Here is a 24,811-nt window from a genome sequence, read left to right as displayed (position 1 = left end):
TCTATTGGAGAAAACTAAGCACCATATGATAAAGGCCACAAAAACTATTTCACTACATCACATAGGATAGATGTGGAAAATGGTGTGTAATGTAATCCAAGAATTGCTTTGGTTTCTAATGTGAAAAAATAAAGATAAAGATGGAAAAGTGTGGGCTTAGATAAAAAATATCAAGGGAAAAAAGAAAAAAAGAAGGGGTGGTCTAAGGAGCCCAACTCACCTAGGCAATGTGAACTAGTAATGTACCGGCCTGTAAAACTAAGTGCCATATGATAAAGACCACAAAAACTATTTCACTACACCACATAGGATAGATGTGGAAAATGGTGTGTAATGTAATCCAAGAATTGCTTTGGTTTCTAATGTGAAAAAATAAAGATAAAGATGGAAAAGTGCGGGCTTAGAAAAAAAAAAATATCAAGGAAAAAAAAAGGGTGGTGTAAGGAGCCCAACTCACCTAGGCAATGTGAACCAGTAATCCAAACAAGGTGTTTGGATTTATTCACATGTCCAAATCCAGATATCCAAATGCACCCTTGTATATTATTCGGTTATTATTATATTACCAAGCGATACATTCAACTTTAGGCTCATTTTCTGCCTTTCCAGAGATAAATTATAGTGTCATTTCCCCTTGAGATTATTCTCTTCTTTTATATTTTCAATTAAGCAAAAAAAAAAAAAAAAAAAAAAAAGGTCCTGCCGTAGAGAAATTCACTTCAAAGTTCAAATCCTTTAAAGCCTAGTTCTTTGCAGTTCCAACTTGCCAATAGTACCCAAGTGGACTTCATCTGGACCATTTGCAATTCGTAATGTTCTTGTTGTGGCCCAAAGATGTGCCAGAACGGTATTAGAAGATAAACCAGCTCCACCATGCACTTGCTATTGGAGTATGTGTGTTTCAAACACTTAACCTTTGCTTTGTGTCCCACATTGGTTAGGAATAGACTTTGTTATAAGTTTATAAGCCTTTGCATATCTTAAATGGTTAGTTGGAATACAATGGGTTAGGTGTTAGCCTGGACTTGGGCTTGGGTTTGTTATATCTTTCTTGGGCATTTAATGAACAACTCGTTCCTTTAGTTGGCATATAAAACCCTTGTTCTCACTTCTTTCTCTTCAATTTTTCCTTTATTTTTTGGCCCAAATTTGATTTGATTTGTCCATTGGTGAGTATTTGAGCAGCCCGTGGGCATTTAATGAACAACTCGTTCCTTTAGTTGGCATATAAAACCCTTGTTCTCTCTTCTTTCTCTTCAATTTTTTCCTAGCCTCTTATTGCCGCCACTCTCCCTCTGTTCAACTCTAAATTTTCTGCTCATCTCCACAAAATTTCAGCTTTTAATATTTAGTTTTAAGGAAAGACTATTAAGGTTGTTCTTAGTTCTTTTTGCTTGAGTGTGTGATCAACTTGAAGAAACCACTATAGTCTAATCCTGGGGGGTTATTCGGCCAAAAGAGCCATTTGCACCAAATTCTACTCCGAGTGGCACGAATCAACCTTTAAGGACAACGTATTTTGTGTGATTCTATAGTTTGTAAGATCTTTCTAACTTTATCTATTTATTTTTGTCATTGCTAATTTTTTAGGGTTTGTATTGTTGAATCAAAACTTGTTTATTTTCCAACACTTGCATCACCATGTCAAGCACCTTCAATGCCATGTTTGGGGCTGCTACCTGCTCCACATACAACCAGACATTTTAAAAGAAAATTCAGCAACAAAATAACCGTAAGCCAAGATTGGATTCCGGCCTTTCATATTACAAACAACAATAATTAAAAAAAAAAAATATATATATATATATATATATATATTACAACCAACAATTTACCTTGGCCATTGCAATAATCCCACGGGCCTTTTTGTTTCCAAGCTTATCAAGTTGGTCAGCTGCTTGCAAAACCAACAATCTGGCTTTCTCTAGCTCTATCCGACACTGAATCAAAGAGCAAATATAAGAAGACTGCTATAATACTGCAGCTATGAGGTGAATCTAAAATATAAGGATTCAAGGTGGACCACTAGTTCAGCAAAAGTACTTCTAGTTCTTGTATTATTGATTTAGCTTACATTATTATTTCAGATTTTGTGATGTGTAGCAACATAAAAATTTTCAATTTTCTGTAATAGATTTTACCTTTGCAATATCTGAAATAAATGAACCTTGTTCTGCAATCAACTTTCCAAAAACTCTTCTACTAAGAGCCCTCTGAGCCATCATCTGCATGCCACGCTCAGCAGCACCAATCAGTCTCATGCAGTGGTGCAGCCTTCCCGGTCTTAGCCTACCCTGCAAGTATCTCAGTACCAAATATAAGATATCCGTGTTGGTACACCAAGAAGCAGGTCAATAAATGTCACGTAAACTCTTCAAAAAACACAACCATCAATCAAATTATCACATCTGCGCCAGGGGATGAGTTGGGTTCCTACCTGGTTTTAATCTTACATATGACCAGTAACAATCATTTCTACTTTCAGCATATGAATGTCAGAAACAAAACTTTTTTCTTCTTCTTGGTTTAAGACCAAGAAGCTTGCTGCACTTACACTGATATGCAGTATAAAAACAGAGAAAACTGTTGATGTTTATGGAAATTTTTAGAAGTTTCAACATTCCCTAGGAAATGCAATTTGTTGTGAAATATATGGAAGACAAATAAATTTGAAAAACCACTGTTTCATGTTGCCAAGACCTTAAATGTGGAGGCCTTGGGTTTGACCATGAGAGGGGAAACCCCCCCTCAACCAAAAAACACACACAAATTCATAATGCACTATGGAAGGCGTTGAACAACTTTACTTGGGCAATCTCAAATCCACGTCCTTCTCCATAATAGAATGTTCTTTGCTGGCACATGTACATTGACAAATGATACCTCTGCATGCCCATGAGGTGCATCATCAAAGCCAAATACCATTAGGGGTCTCTTTATGTGTACACCAGGAGTATGGGTATCCACTATGATCATAGACTGCTGTTTATGCTTAGCGGCAGTGAAGTCAGTTTTTCCCTGTATATTGTTCAGATAACATTCCTTTAACTACATGAATGGAAATTTGGACTTTTCATGCTATGCCAAACAAGAACTAACCATGACTATGAGAATTTTGCACCTTGGATCCATGGCCCCACTTGTCCACCACTTCGTCCCATTAATGACATATGTATCTCCTTCTCTGCACATGGATTTAACAAGCAGTCATACATAAATTGCAAGCAGAAGCTCTGACAAAAATTGGCGTGTGCCACATATAGTTCTATCCCATATATCCACAGAAGAAGTTTGGATGACTATTGGGAGACGCAGTCCCTGTACTTTACTTGAAAAAAATGATTTTGATAAACAGAATACTCCCTTTACAAAGGTGCTGCACACTACCTTTTAATAGAACACTCAATATTGGTAGCATCAGAAGATGCAACTTGTGGTTCTGTCACTGCAAATCCAGACCGGATCTTACTGTTGAGTAAAGGTATAAGCCATTTATGTAGCTGTTCTTTATTTCCATAACGCAACAATACCTAAAATGAAAAGGAATTTTTTTTTTTAAAAGTTAAATACTCTTATTCAAAAGAAAAAATAGATCGAATACACACTATATGCATTGGCCTATTCCTAAAGACAGACACTCCCAAACTCAGAAAGTCTAGGAAGTCGAAAGGAAAAAGAATTGTTGCAACCAGATCAAGCAAAACATGCATTGTAGGTAGCATTCATATTTTGCAAGAAAATTTAAAACCATATCAATAATTTTTTTTTCTTGATAAGTAAGAAAAATTTATTGAAAAAAGACTACTTTATACAGAAGGTCACAAAGCAGCCAAAGAATACAAAAAGATAACAAAAACTATGTACAAGAAAGAAGAGAGTCTATAGACATTAAGAGGGAATCACTAGTTGTGAGTCTCCAAGTCCAAGACCAGTCAGTTGAAGAGCCAACAAAAGAGGCAAGAAGTTGATTTGCCGAGCTCTCCACATCTTCAAACATGCAGTTATTGTGTTCCCTCCAAATGCACCATATCAAACATAACGGTGTCAAATTCCAATATGAAATGAGAGTTTCCCCAACCAATTCTACCATCCAAAAAGAAGATCTAGCATACTTCTTGGTAAAACCCAAGTAAGCCAATCCTCTAATAATGCGTGTCTGCACATGGATCTACATTTATGTGAAAGAAAGGTACACCGAGTGAATTGAATAATTACCCATGCTCGGTATGAAAAATCTTTACCTCCAAATTAGTTCAGTGGAAAATTCTTCCAACTACTTGGGAATTGATAAAACTATCCACGTGTATTTTAGTTGTGACTTATTTAATAAGCCATGCGATTTGTTTAAATAATACATGTAAATTGTTTTATGAATGAAATTTCTGAATACTTGAATACATAGTTGTTAGTATCTATGTTGCATAGCTATGGTGATAAAGTTGAATAGGCAAGATAATGAATATAATGAAAAGGAAATTATTATATTATCGTACTCACAAGTGTATAAATGATTTTCCTAATGTATTGATTTGTTTGGACTAGTGATTCTTAGAGGCCGTTTGGATTCAGCGTTTTCCGCTGAATCCAAGTTGCGTTTTGCCCTTTTTTTTTTTTCTTTTTTCCTCACTTCACGTGTTCAGGGACAATAAGCATTGTAGCACACTGTAGCAGCACTGTTTGTTACTGTTTACGTACTAAAAAATATTAAAAATGGGTCTCACGGTACTTTTTACATATTTAAAAATTATTTTGCTACAGTGTTTTCAGTTTTCAGTTTCAGCAACAATAAGCTCAATCCAAACGGACCCTTAGTATTTGTACATCAGTGGGGCTACCTTTTGTTCTAATGTTAATTAATCTCCTCTGTTTGGTGATGGTTTTTTCTTGTTTCACCGACAGACCGTTGCCTGAAGGCAGCAACAAGACTTTCTGAATTTTGGTGATTGGACACACTCATCTTATAAAATCTATGGAAAATAAAGTAGAAAAAAAATAATTGTAGTTGGAATTTGCCATCCTTCTTGAGATCTCTGGGTGAACCTTAAGCCCAAGACGGGCTATGACTCCAATTTTGGTTTCAGCCACACCATTCTATTCTGCTGACTGCTCTCTTAGCTTACAACAATTAGTCATTTAGTAAAGCCACAAGAAGAATTATAACACTGTCCAATGCATCAAACAAATTTGTAGACCACAACCGGTCACGGACTCACACAAGGCAAGTTAGGCAACATGGGTAATGCATTCAGCGCGTTAGTAAAGAAAGTAGACCAATGTTCTTGAAGGCAAGCTCATGTGTCAATGCAGAGAAACTAAACCACTTCAATGATTATAAGACTAAAAATGCCACAACTTCAATGATTATAAGACTGAAAAATGCCACATGCAGGACAATGTGTTCTGTTACATGAAACACCTTATGACATGGTCCATTGTCATTCACATATGATGCAGAGCTTGATGTAAATAAGAAAAAACCTTTCACCATTCCAGTTCAAAGCAGCTGTGGTAAAATTGGAAGAGGAGATTCCTGTGTTTTTTACTCTTCTTGCAAAAATTAGAATAAATTTTTTTAAACAAGATTAAAAAAGAAAAGAAAAAGAAAGTAGAAGTATGCCCTGGCCCCTGGTCTCTGAAAATTCAACCTGAACTTCAATTTTGTTTCCATGGGATACTGATAGTATTAGAAAAATTATGGGCCGTTTGGTAATACTATTTTAATAACGTTGTTTGTATTTTTTGGAAATATGTGTGGGTAAAAAAGTATGTAGAAATACATGTAATGTTATTTAAAAACTGAAAAATGTTGTTTAAATACATATATCAAACACCCTTTTTTTTTTTTTTTTTTATAGCATTTTTGTACTTCATATTACTTTCAGCTAAAAAAAAAAAAAAGTCTTTTATTAGGCTCAGTTAAAACAGTTTCTGGGCAAGCAAAGAGTGTAGACGACTGTGATGAGATCTAAATCTAAGAACTAAATTAGAAGATAAGTAATGAAAGAAATTGAAAGACAAGCAAGAAGTCGTGGCATCAAGATTCAAGCAGCGAATAACGTAAATGTGGAAAGCGGAATGCGAGATCAAAATACAACGGCGTTGGGAGAGCGTGTGTGAGATTAGAAGAGGGTCGTCTGTTCTTTAGTTTTCTTTTGAGTCTATATGTCCCACATCGTTAAGTGAGAAAAGAGAGAGGCATAGACGAGTTATAAAAGCAGAAGGACGGCAGAGAACAACTCGTACCTTTCTCGGCTTTTTGGCTAAGATCAAGTGTAGTATCTGTTCTTATCAGTTTAATATCTGATATGTGGGTCATCGGCCCACACGATATAAAATTTATATCTTGAGGGGGAGGGTCCACCACAGTAAAGCTCGGGCCTGGCGCACCCCACCAATAATGGTAAAATATTTATCTTGAAAAATTAAATGGGTTCCTGATCAGTTTTATGTTCCTACTTGGGCTTTGGTCTAGTGATGCTCTTATTTTGGGCAAGGATAGTCGGTGAATACTGGTTCTCATATTATTAGGGTTTTCAGTAGTTAGCGTGCGTTCACGGACTATAGAAGTAAAAACAAATGAAAGAAGTCTCTGTTGTCGCTAACTTAATGCGTAAAAAATAGATTGAACTTATTCACGAACTTATAAAATAAATTATGAGCGATAAATTATAGATCACTTAGAATTTTGATATATAGGAAAAAAATAGATTGTACTTGTTCACTAAATTAGTGGTTTTTTCTTTCTCAAAAAAAAAAAAAAAATAAATAAAAAATAAAACTTAGTGGTTAAATTGCATCATACATCTAAATGGTGATGCAAGACCACAAAAGTTCCTACTGCTTTTGCTGAAATTATTCAGTACCTCACAATAATGTGAGTTTGCACATGGGATTACATTTATGTGAAAGAAAGGTATATCAATGAATTCAATAATTTCTCATGCTCTTGGTATGAAAAATCTTATCTTCAAATTAATTTGGAAGAAAATTCTTCCAATCAATTGGGGATTGATAAAACCATTCACATGTATTTTAGTTACATGTTATATTGATTTTAGCTCCATTACTATGTTCATAATTGTACTTCTATATGAAAGATAACAAGCTTGAAGCTTTAACAATGGCGGATTGAGAGAAAAAAATGATGAATCAAGAAAAGATTTCTATTCAAGCTTATTAAATGAACACTACATACACATCCTCTATTTATATCTTACAAAGAATGGTAACTGCCCTGGAAGCTTCTTGAAGGTTCTAATCTAACCACCTGTAACAGACTCCTACCAAAACTAATTTGATACCATTGACTACCCAGGAGAGAGCACAGCAGTAATATAGAAGCATAAACAATGATAAAATAGTTGATAAAGAAGAGAATAGCAAAATAGATATAGTCAAAATAGATTAAAACAGGGTATGGAATATAAAACTGAAACAAATAAAATCTTACTTGAAAATACTTCTGTCTTTGATTATACTTGAAAACAAACTGTCTTTCTTATAAGCTTTGAAAATAAGCACTGTCTGAAGAGTTACAAGATTACAAAGTAAAATTTGTAAAGGGTTACAAGGTTGTCTGTTTGGAAAGGTAAGGTTACAAGATTACAAAAAGAAAAAGTAAAGTACAAAAAGTCTTTCTAAGGGAGAGTACAAAAGTCTTTCGGGGAAAGGGAAAAGGAAAGCTAAAAGTCTTTCTGAGGATTGGACCTTGGAATTGAAAAGGAAACTTAGACCTTAGAACTGGACCTGAAATTTTGGACCTATCTTCTGTCTTCGAAGTCTGTCTATTTATAGATAAAATAAACCATGGTAAGTCTTCAAAAGTAACCTGAGTTAAGTAAAGTGGACTCAAGTTAATTTGTCGGTAGAATCTTGAACAGTAATAGTTTGTCTGTATGTGAATAATATTCTGTCAAAATATCTTTCAAAATATCTTTCTGGATCTGTCTGGACTGTAATGGATCTGTCTGGAAGCTATTCATGCATGTCGGTGAATAGTGATCTGTCTCTAGTGAATAGTGATCTGTCACTGGTGAATAGTGATCTGTCGTCGCTGTCTGTCGGAAGAGTATTCTGTCTGTCTGTGCCTTTTGTCTATCAATCTGTATCTGCGTAGTTATCATAATCTAGCAGATCAGAGTTGTCCTCATCATGCTCGTGGTACACTCCATAACTATTACATAGGGCACAATATGAAATAAGACGGTAAATAGGACCACGATCCTTTGCTGTCATTAGTCTAGAATCCTTAACAATCTTTCTTTGCCCAATAAGCTTTCTTGCTAAAGGTCTTGGACCATATACAGCTATCCTGTTGGTGTAGCCATATAAGTGGAAGCCTTCTCTGTCTAATTCTTTCTGTACATCATTAATCTTGTTACTCATGAAGTTAGACCATTCTTGAGCCAGAGTACCTGGATCATCAAGTGATAAATAAGTATCTCCTGTATACCAATTATGTTCAGGGGTACAACCCCAATCATGGATAAGAACCAAAATGTGGGCTGGTTGAACTTCCATATAATAGCTACTATTCCAGGCTGGAAGAGTACTCCAGATTAGTAATTTCATATAATTAATTCCTCCAATCTGTATGGCTGCTTCTCGGATGACATTAGGAAATAAACTGATCTGATCTGCAGAAGTTATGGTTAATTTGCTGATAAACCCAGCTTCTAGCATTTCAGATAGCCAAAAAGGATCACAAACTACTGGATCTTCTGTCTCTGTATTGATAAGTAATCCTGGGTAAGGATTATATCTGTCTCCTAGTCCTTTATAAACTCTGTCTGCGTTTCCAAAACTTTCATACCATGTAGCTTTATGAGATAGCCATGTTTCGTCTGTCATATCTTCTATCCTGATAATTGCTGTAGAAACTAATACTGTGAAAAGATGAATCCATCTGTCATAAGAACTTGTTAGGGCTTTATGAGTCAATATTTTCTGTTGAATTTCAGGAAGTAAAGCTGTGATGGCAAGTCTCGTATTTTGCTGAATCTTAGGGTGAAGCCTTGAAAAGCTTGTTCTCATAAGATAGCTTTTTAAAGACTGTGATTCTGTCATTGTGGAGCTTGAATCTCCATCCTCCTTGCCAGGGAGTTGACAACTAAGTGCTTCAATAACTGCACCAGTGTTAACAAGATGTAATTCCAAAGCCTGAAGGGTCATTTGGAATAAGGGTTTCTGTCTGAGGGTAAAGGCTGCCTGTAAATTATCAAGAAGTAGTTTAATATGAAAAGGAAGGTCTGTAAATTCTCCATCTTGAAACATAAAATCACTGTCGGACACTTTTTGCAGAATTACACTTTTATCACCACATGAATACATTGCCTCTGTTAGCAGTGTATCCTGAAGGGATATTGTCTCTTTCGAGACACCTTCATGCATTTCCAAAATTTTTACTGAAGGTTTTCGGGTACCTTTGGGTTGCACCGCTGGTGCCTTGCCCTTGTCTTTCTGAGAGAATCTTTTACTCATGGTAGTCTGCAATTGGGTTTTGGGAAAAGGATTATATTTGGAACAAATATTTTCTGTCAAAACTTCTTTTGAAATTCTTTTGCCTCTGTCTTTCTGTGAAATTTTTTTGAAATATTTTACAAGAAAAGTAATAAAAGCATTTACAAAACAAACAACATTTATAAAACAAACTTTTCTTTGTACACTTTTGTGCTCTTGCTGAGTAGCAATAATATTAGAGTAGTCATGATGGGATCTGTCAGGATAAGTGATATTCAGAATATTTCTAAAAGCTAGTATGATTCTATCCATGCATATATTACTATATATCTCTTCGTAAAGTCTTTTACTAATAGGATAGTCTATTAGGGGATTAATTCTGTCTATGGGGAGATTAAATCTGTCATTATTCAAGAGATTATCACAATTAATATTTTCTTTAATGATCAATAAAGGAAAGTCTGTCAAAGCTTCTTTTATTAAAATATCTGTCATATGAATATTTAAAAATGCTATAAAGAGTGTACATTTGTCATTTAGTACTTCTATCAGTCTATCAGTATGTCTGTCATTATTATTAAAAGAAATAATAATTGTACCGTCTATATTTTGTGTGGGGGCACTAGTCTCAAATTGCCATCTGTCAGTCCATATACTATTAGTCCATATATTCATATTTCCATCTTTCGTGAATTCTTCTGTAGATTGGACTTTATGTAAGAAAGCAATAGAAGAAGAAGAACATATCTCTGTCTCTTTGTCTTGCTTATCTTTCTTTTTGTCATTTTCTGTTAATTGATTAACAAGTAGCATTTCTGTCTTTAAAGATGACAAACTTCTTTCAGTTCTATAGATTCCTCTTTCGTTGATATTTGTTAAATTAGTAACTTCTTTGGAAGAGTGTATTTCTGTCAAGACAAGTGGTAAAATCAATTTAAAGAATATATCTTTTTTCCATATATTAGTTTTAATTCCTTCATCTGTCACTAAAAAGGGATAAATTAAATCCATAAAAGGAGTTCCTAAAATAATTTTAAAAGGAAAGTCTTTAACAAAGGCTGTCTCAAAATATATTCTATCATGGCATATATGAACAATAGGTATTTTATAATTGATTATTAGTTTTTATCCATTGGTCTGAATTAATCTTTCAGATGATTTATCATAATACTTTAAGAATATTAATCTTTCTTGTATATAATCCATATCAGCACCTGAGTCTGTCAAAGCAATTTCTGTCAAAGAAAACTGTTTAGTAATATCTGTATGCCATTTTTGCAGAATTACTCTGTCAATTAAACTTAAGAAATTATGTCTATCAAACTTATTACTATTAATATCTGTAACTTCTTTATCTGTAAGAGGATTAAGGGGGTCTATCATGGGATTAGAAAATTCTTTTATTATTTCTACAATATCATGGTCATTTATGTCCGTCAGATTTTCTTCTTTAATTTTTTTAATTTCCTTAATTTCCTTTTTTACTATTTCGTCTTTTGTCAGTAGAGCTATTGGTTTTATCTCTACACCATCTTGTTTTATTTTTACCTTTTCTTTCTTGTCTTTTTCTTTCTTGGCTTTTTCTTCCTTTCTACAATCCGTAACATGGTGACCATATTTCCTGCACCTAATGCAAGCAATAGGTATTTCTATAGTGTCTTTCAATTTTAATAAATATTCTTTCTTGTCTTTATAATGATGTGGTAGATTTTCTATCAGTTTTATTATTATGTCTTTTTGTTTTCTTTTTCTCTTATTAATTTTAAGTGGGTTGGTTGATTTTAACTCTTTCTTAACTTGATCTACTTCTTTTTGACTAACATTAAATATTTCCATTAATTTATTTATTATATCTTTCTCAAATTCTAATTTACTAATTTGTTTAATAATTCTATTATGTCTGTCACATTGTTTTTTAGTATGTCCATATCCTTTGCATTTATGACAAATAGTACTATTAACATGTCTGTCAATTTTTTTATTATCTGATAACTCTGTAGTATTTAAAACTGTTATGTCTCTTTTTCTGTCTGTCTCCATTGGTAAACTTAAAATGTCTATCTTTTTAGCCAATTCTATTAAACTGTTATTTTCAATTCTATCAATTGTTTTAAGTCTCTCATCAATTTCTTCTTTAAAACTATTACTCTTTTTGTCTTTTACTACCATCTTTACTTTTACTACACTATCACTATTACCATAATTATTTTGCCTACTATTGTGGACTTTGACTTTTTCTCTTTCATGTCTCATCTTTTCTTCTATTTCTATCTTCCTACGTAGGGATTCTTCACTACTATTTTTTTTGGTTTTTGCATGTCCTTTACTTTCCCTACATCTTTCCTATTTTGTCTTTCATGTAATTCTTTCAAACTATCATCATTATTTCTAAAACTATCATCTTTTCCTATTTCTTTTTCTAGCTTTCTACGTATAACACCTTCATCTATAACACCTTCATCTTTATGTTTTTCAATTCTTCTTCTATCATTTGTCTTTATCACTTTCTCTACATCTTCACTATTCTGTCTTTCAAATATTTCTTTCATCTCTTTTACCATTCCTTTTTTTATTATTTCTTTCTCATTATCTATCAACTTCTCATATAGATATTCTTTCTTGTCTGTCTCTATTAGGCTTCTTTGTCTATCTGTGTCTAGTACTGAACTAGAAATTTCTTTTAGTCTGTCATTTTCTATAGTACTTCTATCTTTTATACGTGTTACTCTTTCCTTAATAGGGCCAATTTCTAATCTGTCAGTTGCTTTTAATGTCTGTAAATTCTTATCAACTTCTTTTGAATTACTATTTATATACCAATTATCTGTCATAGTTTCTGTAAAAGATAATCTTTGATGGGGTTCAAATCCTATATCTTTTTTAAAATGTGAATTTAAAGCTTTCATTCTTTCATAGAGGTCCAAAAAGCTATCATTTTTCTTTTCAACTTTAGTATATTTAGCAGATTTGTCAATATTTTCCAAGGACTCCAATTTTCTATTAATTCTGTCTAAAAAACTATTATTGTGGTTATTAGTCTGTCGGTTGATTTTATCTCCTGTTAAATTACTCCAATTATTTGTGTTACTATTATAATTATAATCATCCATATCACTGTCAGAATCAAAATCAGTTTCAAAATCCATATCACTATTTGACCAATTTTCATCTATATTTTTCATGCTATAACCTTCATCATAAACTATATCATCATAATCCATGTTTCAAATTAGTGTGTGCCTAGCCTAAGTGTGAACAAGCAAACAGATAATGAACTGATAAATGTATTTATTCTCTTTCTAAGCAATTAATAATTACTGGCAGAACTATTACTAACCACTGGTATCCTTACTATTAGGACCACCTCCTCGGGAAACTCCATTGCGGGACCACCCAAACAACGCCTGTCCGTCGGCTACAACAAAGGGGCTGACCAACGCGAAACTATGGTTTGCCAACGAGTCTCTAGGCTGACCAACGCTAACAAGGAGCAAGTAGTGGCTATGTAGTAATATAAGTTCCTAGTAACTTCTTAATTGCAAAGAAATAAAACTCATACACCTACCATCCATGGCTCTGATACCATACCATTGACTACCCAGGAGTGAGCACAGCAGTAATATAGAAGCATAAACAATGATAAAATAGTTGATAAAGAAGAGAATAGCAAAATAGATATAGTCAAAATAGATTAAAACAGGGTATGGAATATAAAACTGAAACAAATAAAATCTTACTTGAAAATACTTCTGTCTTTGAAATTGAATCAAAGACAAAAGTATTTTCAAGTAAGATTTTATTTGTTTCAGTTTTATATATTCCATACCCTGTTTTAATCTATTTTGACTATATCTATTTTGCTATTCTCTTCTTTATCAACTATTTTATCATTGTTTATGCTTCTATATTACTGCTGTGCTCTCTCCTGGGTGGGTAGTCAATGGTATCAGAGCCATGGATGGTAGGTGTATGAGTTTTATTTCTTTGCAATTAAGAAGTTACTAGGAACTTATATTACTACATAGCCACTACTTGCTCCTTGTTAGCGTTGGTCAGCCTAGAGACTCGTTGGCAAACCATAGTTTCGCGTTGGTCAGCCCCTTTGTTGTAGCCGACGGACAGGCGTTGTTTGGGTGGTCCCGCAATGGAGTTTCCCGAGGAGGTGGTCCCGATAGCAAGGATACCAGTGGTTAGTAATAGTTCCGCCAGTAATTATTAATTGCTTAGAAAGAGAATAAATACATTTATCAGTTCATTATCTGTTTGCTTGTTCACACTTAGGCTAGGCACACACTAATTTGAAACATGGACTATGATGATATAGTTTATGATGAAGGTTATAGCATGAAAGATATAGATGAAAATTGGTCAAATAGTGATATGGATTTTGAAACTGATTCTGATTCTGACAGTGATATGGATGATTATAATTATAATAGTAACACAAATAATTGGAGTAATTTAACAGGAGATAAAATCAACCGACAGACTAATAACCACAATAATAGTTTTTTAGACAGAATTAATAGAAAATTGGAGTCCTTGGAAAATATTGACAGATCTGCTAAATATACTAAAGTTGAAAAGAAAAATGATAGCTTTTTGGACCTCTATGAAAGAATGAAAGCTTTAAATTCACATTTTAAAAAAGATATAGGATTTGAACCCCATCAAAGATTATCTTTTACAGAAACTATGACAGATAATTGGTATATAAATAGTAATTCAAAAGAAGTTGATAAGAATTTACAGACATTAAAAACAACTGACAGATTAGAAATTGGCCCTATTAAGGAAAGAGTAACACGTATAAAAGATAGAAGTACTATAGAAAATGACAGACTAAAAGAAATTTCTAGTTCAGTACTAGACTCAGATAGACAAAGAAGCCTAATAGAGACAGACAAGAAAGAATCTCTATATGAGAAGTTGATAGATAATGAGAAAGAAATAATAAAAAAAGGAATGGTAAAAGAGATGAAAGAAATATTTGAAAGACAGAATTGTGAATTAAAAGATGGAACTCTACGTAAAGGATTAGATATAGGAAAACAAATAGACAATCTAAAGAAAGATGATAGTCCTAGAAATTATGATGATAGTTTGAAAGAATCACATGAAAGATAAAATAGTAAAGATGTAGAGAAAGACATGCCAAAAGAAAATAGTGGTAAGGAATCACTACGTAGGAAGATAGAAATAGAGGAAAAGATGAAACATGAAAGACAAAAAGAAAAAGTCAACAATGGTGGGAAAAATAGTTATGGTAATTTAAAAGAAAATAATGATAGTGTAGTAAAAGTGGAAGTAGACAAAAAGTGTAATGGTTTAAAAGAAATGGTAGATGAAAGACTAAAATTAATTGAAAGATCTATAATAGAAACCCAAAATGGTAGTTTGACAGAATTAACTAAAAAAATGAAAATTTTAAATACACCCTTACAGACAGACAGAAATAGAAATATAACAGTTCTAAATACAACTAAGTCATTAGATAATGAAAAAATTGACAGACATGTTAGTAATAATACTATTTGTCATAAATCTAAAAAATATGGACACCACGTTATGGATTATAGAAAGAAAGAAAAAGACAAGCAAGAAAAGATGAAAATGAAAATAAAACAAGTAAATCTACAAGACTTAATGACAGAAGCAAAAATGGTAAAAGAGGAAATTAAAGAAATTAAGGAAGAAAACTCCACAGACATAAATGAGCGAAATATTGCAGAATTAATTAACTTAAAAGAATTTTCTAATCCCCCAGACAGAAAATTTGATGATAATAACAATAGACAGAATTTCTTAAGTTTAATTGACAGAGTAATTTTCCAAAAATGGCATACAGAAATTACCTTGGTAATTAATAAAGAGTTTTCTTTGACAGAAATTGCTTTAATAGATTCAGGTGCTGACATGAACTGTATACAAGAAAGATTAATACCTTTAAAGTATTATGAAAAATCATCTGAAAGACTAGCTCAAGCTAATGGAGAAAAATTAATAATTAATTATAAAATACCTAGTGTTCACATATGTAATGATGGAGTTTGCTTTGAAACAGTTTTTGTTTTAATTAAAGACCTTTCTTCTAAAATCATTCTAGGAAACCCCTTTATGACTTTACTTTACCCCTTTTTAACGACAGAAGAAGGTATTAAAACTAATGTGCTAGGGAAAGATATACTTTTTAAATTTATCTTGCCACCAATTCCAAAAGATATTTATTCACTTAATAACATAGTAAAGGAAATTGATAGAGAAAGAATTGACAGAAAGAATAGACATTTGGAATCTTTAAAGACAGAAATAAATATAAAAGAATAACTGATCAATTAACTGACCCTATACTAAATAATAAAATAAATTTATTTAGACAACAGATTGAGACAAAGATTTGCTCTAGTCTACCCACTGCCTTTTGGCACAGGCATCGACATATAGTACAGTTACCTTATGAGAAAGATTTTAATGAAAGACAGATACCTACTAAAGCTAGGCCAATACAAATGAATAATGAATTATTAGAACATTGTAAGAAAGAAATTGAAGATCTCTTAACTAAAGGATTAATCAGAAAGAGCAAGTCTCCTTGGAGTTGTGCTGCTTTTTATGTTAATAAACAGGCAGAATTGGAGCGAGGAGTTCCAAGATTAGTCATAAATTATAAACCTTTAAATAAAGCATTACAATGGATAAGATATCCTATTCCCAATAAGAAAGATCTTCTTGACAGACTTCATGAAGCAACCATATTTTCTAAATTTGACATGAAAAGTGGATTTTGGCAGATACAGATAGATGAGACAGATAGATATAAAACTGCTTTTACAGTTCCTTTTGGTCATTATGAATGGAATGTTATGCCTTTTGGTTTGAAGAATGCACCCAGTGAATTTCAAAATATAATGAATGACATATTTACACCTTTCACAGACTTTTCCATTGTTTATATAGATGATGTTCTAATCTTTTCTAAAACAATAGATGACCATTGGAAACATTTGAATATATTTGTTAGAGTAATCAAACAAAATGGTTTAGTTGTTTCAGCCTCTAAAATAAGTCTTTTTCAAGATAAAATTCGATTTTTAGGCCATAATATTTATAAGGGAACTTTAAGCCCTATTGACAGAGCTATTCAATTTGCAGATAAATTCCCAGATGAGATAAAAGATAAAAATCAATTACAGAGATTTCTTGGCAGTTTAAATTATGTTTCAGATTATTTTCAAGGATTAAGAAAAATATGCAGACCCTTGTATAAAAGATTAGAAAAGAATCCTCCACCTTGGACAGACAGACATACTATGATAGTCAGACAGATTAAAAAATATGTTAAGCAACTTCCTTGTATTGTTATTCCCTCTCCTAATACTTTTAAAATTGTTGAGACAGATGCTTCTGACATAGGTTATGGTGGAATCCTAAAACAGGTAGCAACAAATGATGCTAAAGAACAAATTGTTAGATTTCATTCTGGCTCTTGGTCAGCTACCCAACAGAATTACAGCACTATTAAGAAAGAAATTTTATCTATCATACTATGTATTTCAAAATTCCAAAATGATCTTTTTAATCAAAAGTTTTTAATTAGAGTTGATTGTAAAAGTGCTAAAGAAGTTTTACAGAAAGATGTTCAAAATCTTGTTTCCAAACAGAGTTTTGCTCGATGGCAGGCTATTTTAAGTGTTTTTGACTTTGACATTGAATATATTAAAGGAGAAACTAATTCAATTCCTGATTTTTTAACCCGTGAATTTCTACAGGGAAGATGAGCTCCCCTGCAGATAAGAGCAAATCCCCAAAACCCAGAACCAGACAGTCTTATGCTGCTCCCCCAATTCCTCCTCCCCCTAGCAGATTCCTCCCGTGCCCCTCTTTCACTTCACCCACTTTCTCTTCAAATAAATCTCTAGACAGATCCCCATTAATCTGTAGCCCAAACCCTTTCCAACCACTCTCCCCCAGCCCCAATCCAACATCCAAACAGATTTATGCCATACCCTCAACCTCCTCAACCCCTCCTTTAAAGAAACCATTTAATGTAGTTGCATCTTCTTTTCCTCCTTTGGCCTCTCCTTCCAACCAACCAAAATACAGATCCTCTACCTCTCCAGAAACTCAGACCCAAATCCCAAAAGAAGATCACAGCATTGAGATCCCAAAAGACTCATGGAATTTTATTTTGTGGATTGAACCAGAATACTAGCACATAAAAGACACCCTCTCCCTTGTCCGACAGCTCATACCCCTAGGATGGGAACATCCTAAGACAGAAAGTTTTAAGACCCAGACATTTTATGAGCATATTTTAGTAGATACAGACTCAATTTTAGTTACACATATGCCTTGTTCCCAGGAACCAAACAGAATTGGTTATTCTAAAGTTGTTATAAAACAAATTCTCACCCCTTCTCAGTGGAAAGCACAACCCTGGATCACAAGGAACTTTTCTGTACCTTTTGAGCCCAGTTTTATAATTATTATGACTATATGGAAGCTTGGGACAGATTCCTTTTATTCCAAAATAATATTAACATGCATACTTGGTTTTTCCGGTTTGATATGTACAGAAAGAAAGACATGATGATTCCAAGATGGTTCATTGACTGGTGGAATTCCTATGGTCCTGAAGCTATGATTCTTCCTCCTGATCTTTTAAAAGCCTATGAGACTTTCAAGAAAGAACCTAACATACTACATCTTAGGGATTTCCCACATCTTTTACAGTTCTTTTACAGGTTTTCAGATCTTCCATGGATCATCAGATGGGAATACAAGATAGAAAAGCATCCCCAGTATCCTTTTCCTATGCTCGCCAGAAAGTTTAAATTAAAATGGTGGAATAAGTTTAATTTTGATCATATTTGCCAAGAATTACAGAAAAAGACCTCTTCCTCCCAGACAGAAAGTTCTAATTTCTTTTTAGAAAAGAGTCAAGTTCAATGCCAGCTTGCCTCTATTTCAGACAGAAGACAGCTCAAAAAGCAACTGCTTGAAGCTGCATCACAAATATCAGATGATGAAGATGACACAGTAATGGAATCCTCTTCTCCAAACTATAGAACTCATCTAGAAGCATTTCAAGATTCCCAAGACCCCTATGACATGTGACAGATAAGACAAAAGACAGAGAGATGCAAAAGAAGATGAAAGACAGACCGACAGACCAAAAGATAAAATGATAGAATGCAGACAGACCAGAAAGATATTTTAGCAGAATATTTTCGTACGCAGATTCTCACAGATAGAAAAGTTACTATTCACCAGCATGCGTACCCGGACAGACTGCCAGATAGACTTTTACTGTTCAAGATTCTACCGACAGATAGACTATTACTGTTCAAGATAGACTTTTATTGTTCAAGATTCTACCGACAGATTAACTTGAGTTCCCTTCACTTAACTCAAGTTACTTTTGAAGACTTACCATGGTTCACTTTATCTATAAATAGACAGACTTCGAAGACAGAAGACAAGTCCAAAATTTCAGGTCCAGATTTTGGTCCAGTTCTAAGGTCTAAGTTTCCTTTTCAATTCCAAGGTCCAATCCTCAGAAAGACTTTTAGCTTTCCTTTTCCCTTTCCCCAAAAGACTTTTGTACTCTCCCTTAGAAAGACTTTTTGTACTTTACTTTTTCTTTTTGTAATCTTGTAACCTTACCTTTCCAGACAGACAACCTTGTAACCCTTTACAGATTTTACTTTGTAATCTTGTAACTCTTCAGACAGTGTTTATTTTCAAAGCTTGTAAGAAAGACAGTTTGTTTTCAAGTATAATCAAAGACAGAAGTATTTTCAAGTAAGATTTTATTTGTTTCAGTTTTATATTCCATACCCTGTTTTAATCTATTTTGACTATATCTATTTTGCTATTCTCTTCTTTATCAACTATTTTATCATTGTTTATGCTTCTATATTACTGTTGTGCTCTCTCCTTTCACAAGTAGCCGTTCCAAACTAACCGTTATGCTTTGAGTCTTCAACCTCTGTTTCTTCAGCTTCTGTAATACTACTTTCATCCTACTTGTTTTACTATTTGTTCTGGTGGTACCGACTATTCTAAATATTGCCCAACGACTATGTTTAGATTAAGATAGTCATTTGCTATATATTCATAATTGTACTTCTATATTCCAAATTCTTCCTAACTTTCATCCTACTTGTTTTACTGTCTGTTCTATCTTTTTAATATATATTGTCATACATCACTCATTGGGCCACATTTTTTTCAATTGGACCAAATTTCAAGGCTGTTTGTTCTTTGCTTAAAAAAAGAAAAAAAAGAAAAAAAAAAGGCTATTTGTTCTTTAAGCTCCATTTGGTACCAAAAGGTCATTTTGGTTAAGGCTAAATTGAATGACAAAAAAACAAAAATACAGAATTTCATTCCATTAGGTACTACTGGCCACTGGGATGTCTCGCACAAGAAGAATATTATCACATTTCCAATACATCCAACAATTTGTAAACCACACCTGGTCTAGTAGCTAACTTGGGTAATGCATTCAGTGCGTTATAACTTATAACAGAAAGTAGACCAAGGTTCTTAAAAAGGCAAGCCCATATGTCTTCAGAGGACCAAAAGCACTTTTATAAGAACAAAATAATGCTACAGCAAAACAATGGACGGTCATGACTCATGAGTCTTTCGGGTACAACTATAAATTAACTGAGTAGTTTATAAACATCTCGTTTTTGGTTTGAGAAAATGTTTATTTATATTCATTTTATTTAATAAACAAATTAAGCTTAATCACAGATATAGGATCAACTATTAAATGAGCTGCAAAAACATATATTCTTGAACAAACTTGAGAATATGAGACTTGATTTGAGTATATATATAATAGTAATATCATAAACGTTTATCTAATAAAGTCATCATTTTTGGTGCTGAAATTGTGTTTAATTTGCTCAGCTTTGTAATACGAAGTTATGTTTTTGCCTTATTGAGTTGGACTGTGTACTAAGCAGGCTGGCTGCATTGAACCGTGATGGCGAAGGTTCTTTCTCAAGTGATCAGATTATATCATGTGAAAACCTGTTATTACCATGACTAAGTGAGCGATCATAGTAGATAGTAGTAGCTATTCAAAACGATGTTCTTCAATGAGTTGGGACCATTTATTGTGTATTTATGATTCGTTGGTGAAGTTTTGATGTTCAGCTTTCATCACATTGCCTTTGTTTGTGCCTGCAAATCATAGCAGTCTTAGAAGCATCATGTTCCAGGTTTAAGGCTGTGAAAGGAAACAAAGCCAAGGGGGCAACACATTCGTATGTTTTTTTAGTTTTCTTGAGTCATTATGTCCCATATGGACAGGGACGAACGCAGGATTTTAAGCTAGGAGGGGCTAGAGATAAGCGAAAAAAAAAAAAATTCAAATACGCATCTATATAGTATTAATAAACTATCAACCAAGACAAAAATCCAAAAATCATTGTTTCTTAATATATTAAGATACAATTTACTAACAAAAACAAAAGACACGAAACACTATTGTTTCTTTATACAATCATCTATGAAAAGGGAACTCGACGCTCTTTCAAATCTTCAAAATCATCTACTATTGAATCCAAATTAAATGTCGAAACTTTATCCTTTTCAATGTATAACATCAAAGAGTCTGTCAAAAAATCATTTGAATCCCACTTTCTAATTTTGACCCACTAACCCAAATACCCAATGAATCCCACTACAGACACAGACACCACTAACAAAAACTTTTTTTAACTTTACCTTCTTCTTTTTTCTGTCACTTGTCCGTTGCCCAACTCCACTTTTCCCTATTATTATGCCCAACTACCAGTCAACAAAGAAAAAACTATCTGACTGTCTCTACAAACTCTACTCTCTCTATTTATCTCTTTTATCTATATAATGCAAGAGTCACAAAGCCAAAAGGCCCAAAAAAAAAACACCACAAGCAGCAGCCGCAGCACAAATTCAATTCACAATCACCAAATCAGTTCAGTTCATCACTTATCAGTAAAAACACAAACATGAAACACCACAAGTCCACAAGGCACAAACACAGTTTCTTTGATTCTCAGATCACAAGGTTTTGAAGGAAAAAATAAGAGTAAATACCTGTGAACTGTGAAGGCTCGAAGTTGGGCTAGCTAGGTAGATCGAGCAACGGCAACCGGCGGCGACGGCGGCAAGTGGGTCTTGTCTCGCGTGGCGGCGTGGGTCTCGCTCTCGTTGGCGTGGGTACTGCCGTACTGGACTGGGTTTTGCACTCTCTCGCTCTCTGTCTCTCTCCATCACAGCGACATGGCTCTTTGTCTCTCTCCGTCACGGCACATGGGCCTCTAAATCTGATCAAGATGGCTTAGATGGGTCTCTGTACTCTCTATCTCTGTCTTGTAGCTCTCGCCTCTCACTTTCCTTTCTTTCTTTTTTTCTTTTTTTCTTTTTTTTCCTTTGTTTTTTGCTTTCTCCATTTGGTTTTGGACTGCTGAGAGCTGAGTTTTTTTATTATTTTTAGATTGACATGGGTCATGGGCTCTACTCTGAGCTGGCTGGATGATAGGCTAGGAGAAGGGGTTCATGATTTTTGGGAGGGGGGCTGGAGCTAAAATCTCAGGGGGGGCCCAAGCCCCATTTTTTTTTTTTTTTTGGGAAAATTTTACTTGCTAATTTTTTTTTTGGGCCCACTACCTAGGTCCATCCTTGCACATGGAGTAAGTGAGACAAGAGCAAAGCATAGACGATTGATAAAAAAAGAAGCAAGCAGCTTTACAATTCATACCTTTCTCGGCCTTTTGGCTAAGATCAAGTATAGTATCTGTTCTTATCAGTTTAATATCTGATATGTGGCCCATCGGATCACACGATATTAAATTTATTTCTTGAGGGGGAGAGTCCACCACAGTACTTGCTACTGGGGCTCTTGAGTGTCGCCCACGTGTTGCACTATTGCTCGGGCCTGGCGCACCCCACCAATTCTAGTCAAAAATTTAATTTTCATAAGATGTTGTCTGAAGTTATTTTCTCTAGGGTCCTGCGTATTGGATCGATATCTTTGGTCTATTTACTGCACTAATTACTCATTTTTATGTAACATATTTTATGCAATATTATTTTTTTATTATTCTTTCAAATTTAATTGATATGGGTGATCGTTGGGGTAAATATATACTGACATAGTGCTGATACTCTAATCTACAGTTGACAATGTTTGAATGGATAATAAACTAAATTTGGTTTTTTTTTTTTTATAAAGAAAGTTTTAACTTATGGTGTCCGTTCTTGATGATAGTTTTTTATCATCAAACCAATTAGTTTTTGGCATAGACATCAATTAGTTTTTGGTGTAAATGAAAATTGAATCTCAAATCTCTTATACAGCTATCAGAAATTTTATCAGTTGAATTAACTGGAATCCACAACTAAATTTGGTATTAACTGTACTGTGGATTGATCTAAGCACTATTTACTTTACCATAGATAATATTCATTGATGATGCAATAATAACACTTAAACCATATATAACATTCATGGATATTGCATGTAACTTATAAAAGCAAGATAGAAATTAGATAATACTATTCACTAAAAAAAAATGCACCAAAAAAAATGCACAAAAAACAATGATATCTGGCACTACTTATGCAAATATGCACGGTAGAAAGTAGCAACATTTAGGCCATGTTTAGTTTGTTATGTTTTCATTACTTATCACCCGAAAATTGTGGGGCCACTAGTGCAATGTTCGTTTAGTTTGAGAACAAGTTTTTTGTGTTTTCAGATTTTAAAGTTATGAGTTAAGACATTTTAGTAAATACACAAGTTATGAGACCCATCATAAGGCCTTGTCACACTCACATGAAAAACCAACTCTCTTTTTCTTGTCTTTTTTATTTTCTTTCTTCTTCAATTCACTCCTCTCTCTCTTTTTTTTCTTCCTACACTTCGCACTTGCCTTTCTTCTTTTCTCTTTTTTCTTTCTTCTCATTACTCTCATATTTTAATGGTATTGGTCTCTTTTTTGTTTATTGAATTAACCCAAATATTACATATTAGAGAAAATTGGAAACACAAACACATGTACTGATCAAACCTCGAAATACAAACCCATAACCATGTTCAATCACACATAAATCCACAAACTTCTTCCCCAAAAAATAAGAAACCCACCAAACTCTTAAACGAGAGAGGCTGTGAGAGAGAAGGGGAAGAGAGAACCCACTTGAGGAAATCCACACTATAGGGAGAGAGAAGGTTGTCGGCCTGGTATAGAGAAATGATGCCGATCTTTAGGTTTTGGGGTGGAATACTCGACGAGCTTTTATGGGTTTCAACGGCTTCCTTTTCTTTAGTTCATATGGGTTGTTGTGGGTTTGTTTGCTATTCGTGGTCTGTGGGTTTGGTTGTTGTGGCGAGAAGAAATACTAATTGAGCTTCTTCCCTTATTTCTTCTTAGGAGTGCGGGAGAGAGAAGAGTTTGCAGCTTCTTAAGGTAAGAGTATTGTAGTCGTTTTGAACCAATTAGACTAGTGGGATCCCTTCATTTTGAATTAAAGACGTTGAAAACTAAAGCCACATTTTGAGCCAAACACAATGAGAGTGAGTTAAAAGAAAATTTGGAAATTAAGATATGAGTTATAAATTAGAGTTTGAGATATAAAAATTGAGACATGAGAATTGAGATACGACTAAGTAGTGAACCAAACATGCCCTTATTTTTTTTATTCTCTATTCACTATTAGTGTAGGTGATAATTGAACCTTAAATCTCTTATTCAACCATTAGAGTGTTCGTTTGGATAGCACTTACAGTGCTGCATCTGCGTTTTCTCTCTTTTTTTTTTTTCTTCAGCCGTAACTGTTGACCTGGTCTTCTGTGAACAGTGCACTTGCGTACTGTTCACAGGTCTCACAAACTCCACTTTTTATCAACTTTTCATTAAAAATGGGTCCCACAATACTATTCACACATTTAAAAATTATTTTGCTACAGTGTTTTCAGTTTTCAGTTTCAGTTTCAACAAAATAAGTTCTATCCAAACAGACCCAGAGATTTTAACAATTGAGCTGACTGAATTCCACATTCTTTAAAAATACATAGGATGATATCAAGTCCCACTGCCCACGTTTGTTCTCAATTTAATATTATCTCATTTCACCCATTAGGCCACATGATAATAATTTATTTATTTATTTATTTATTTATTTTTATAAGATAGAAATTTAATTTTAGTTTAATTTAAGTGTAAATATATGTGAAACTTTCTCTTAAAAATTTAAACTTTGACCTTTACCCCTTACACCCCCACGAATATACTACTGGGGACTTTGCGTATCCCCCATACGATGCACTACAGAATGGGCCTGGCGCACC

At 33.7% G+C, this 24,811-nt stretch overlaps 1 non-coding gene and 2 pseudogenes across 2 annotated transcripts; 2 read left to right on the top strand and 1 right to left on the bottom strand.

Moving 5' to 3' along the window:
• Positions 1-735: 735 nt before the first annotated feature.
• Positions 736-3,710, bottom strand: LOC115949751 (annotated as a pseudogene). Its single transcript, XR_004083040.1, has 8 exons — positions 3,633-3,710; positions 3,388-3,530; positions 3,100-3,184; positions 2,808-3,018; positions 2,142-2,294; positions 1,836-1,940; positions 1,632-1,679; positions 736-882 (listed from the first exon to the last, which is right to left on the bottom strand). The product of XR_004083040.1 is annotated as a probable acyl-CoA dehydrogenase IBR3 (transcript).
• A 2,529-nt stretch (positions 3,711-6,239) lies between these two features.
• On the top strand, positions 6,240-6,392 carry LOC115951095 (annotated as a pseudogene).
• A 15,823-nt stretch (positions 6,393-22,215) lies between these two features.
• Positions 22,216-22,410, top strand: LOC115951093. The gene has a single exon (XR_004083226.1). It is a non-coding gene; the product is annotated as a U2 spliceosomal RNA (small nuclear RNA).
• Positions 22,411-24,811: the final 2,401 nt, after the last annotated feature.

This window comes from Quercus lobata, chromosome 6 (assembly GCF_001633185.2).
Source record: "Quercus lobata isolate SW786 chromosome 6, ValleyOak3.0 Primary Assembly, whole genome shotgun sequence".
NCBI lineage: Eukaryota > Viridiplantae > Streptophyta > Magnoliopsida > Fagales > Fagaceae > Quercus > Quercus lobata.
The sequence above is the reverse complement of the archived record's forward strand: the minus strand, read 5'-3'. Positions and strand labels throughout refer to the sequence as shown.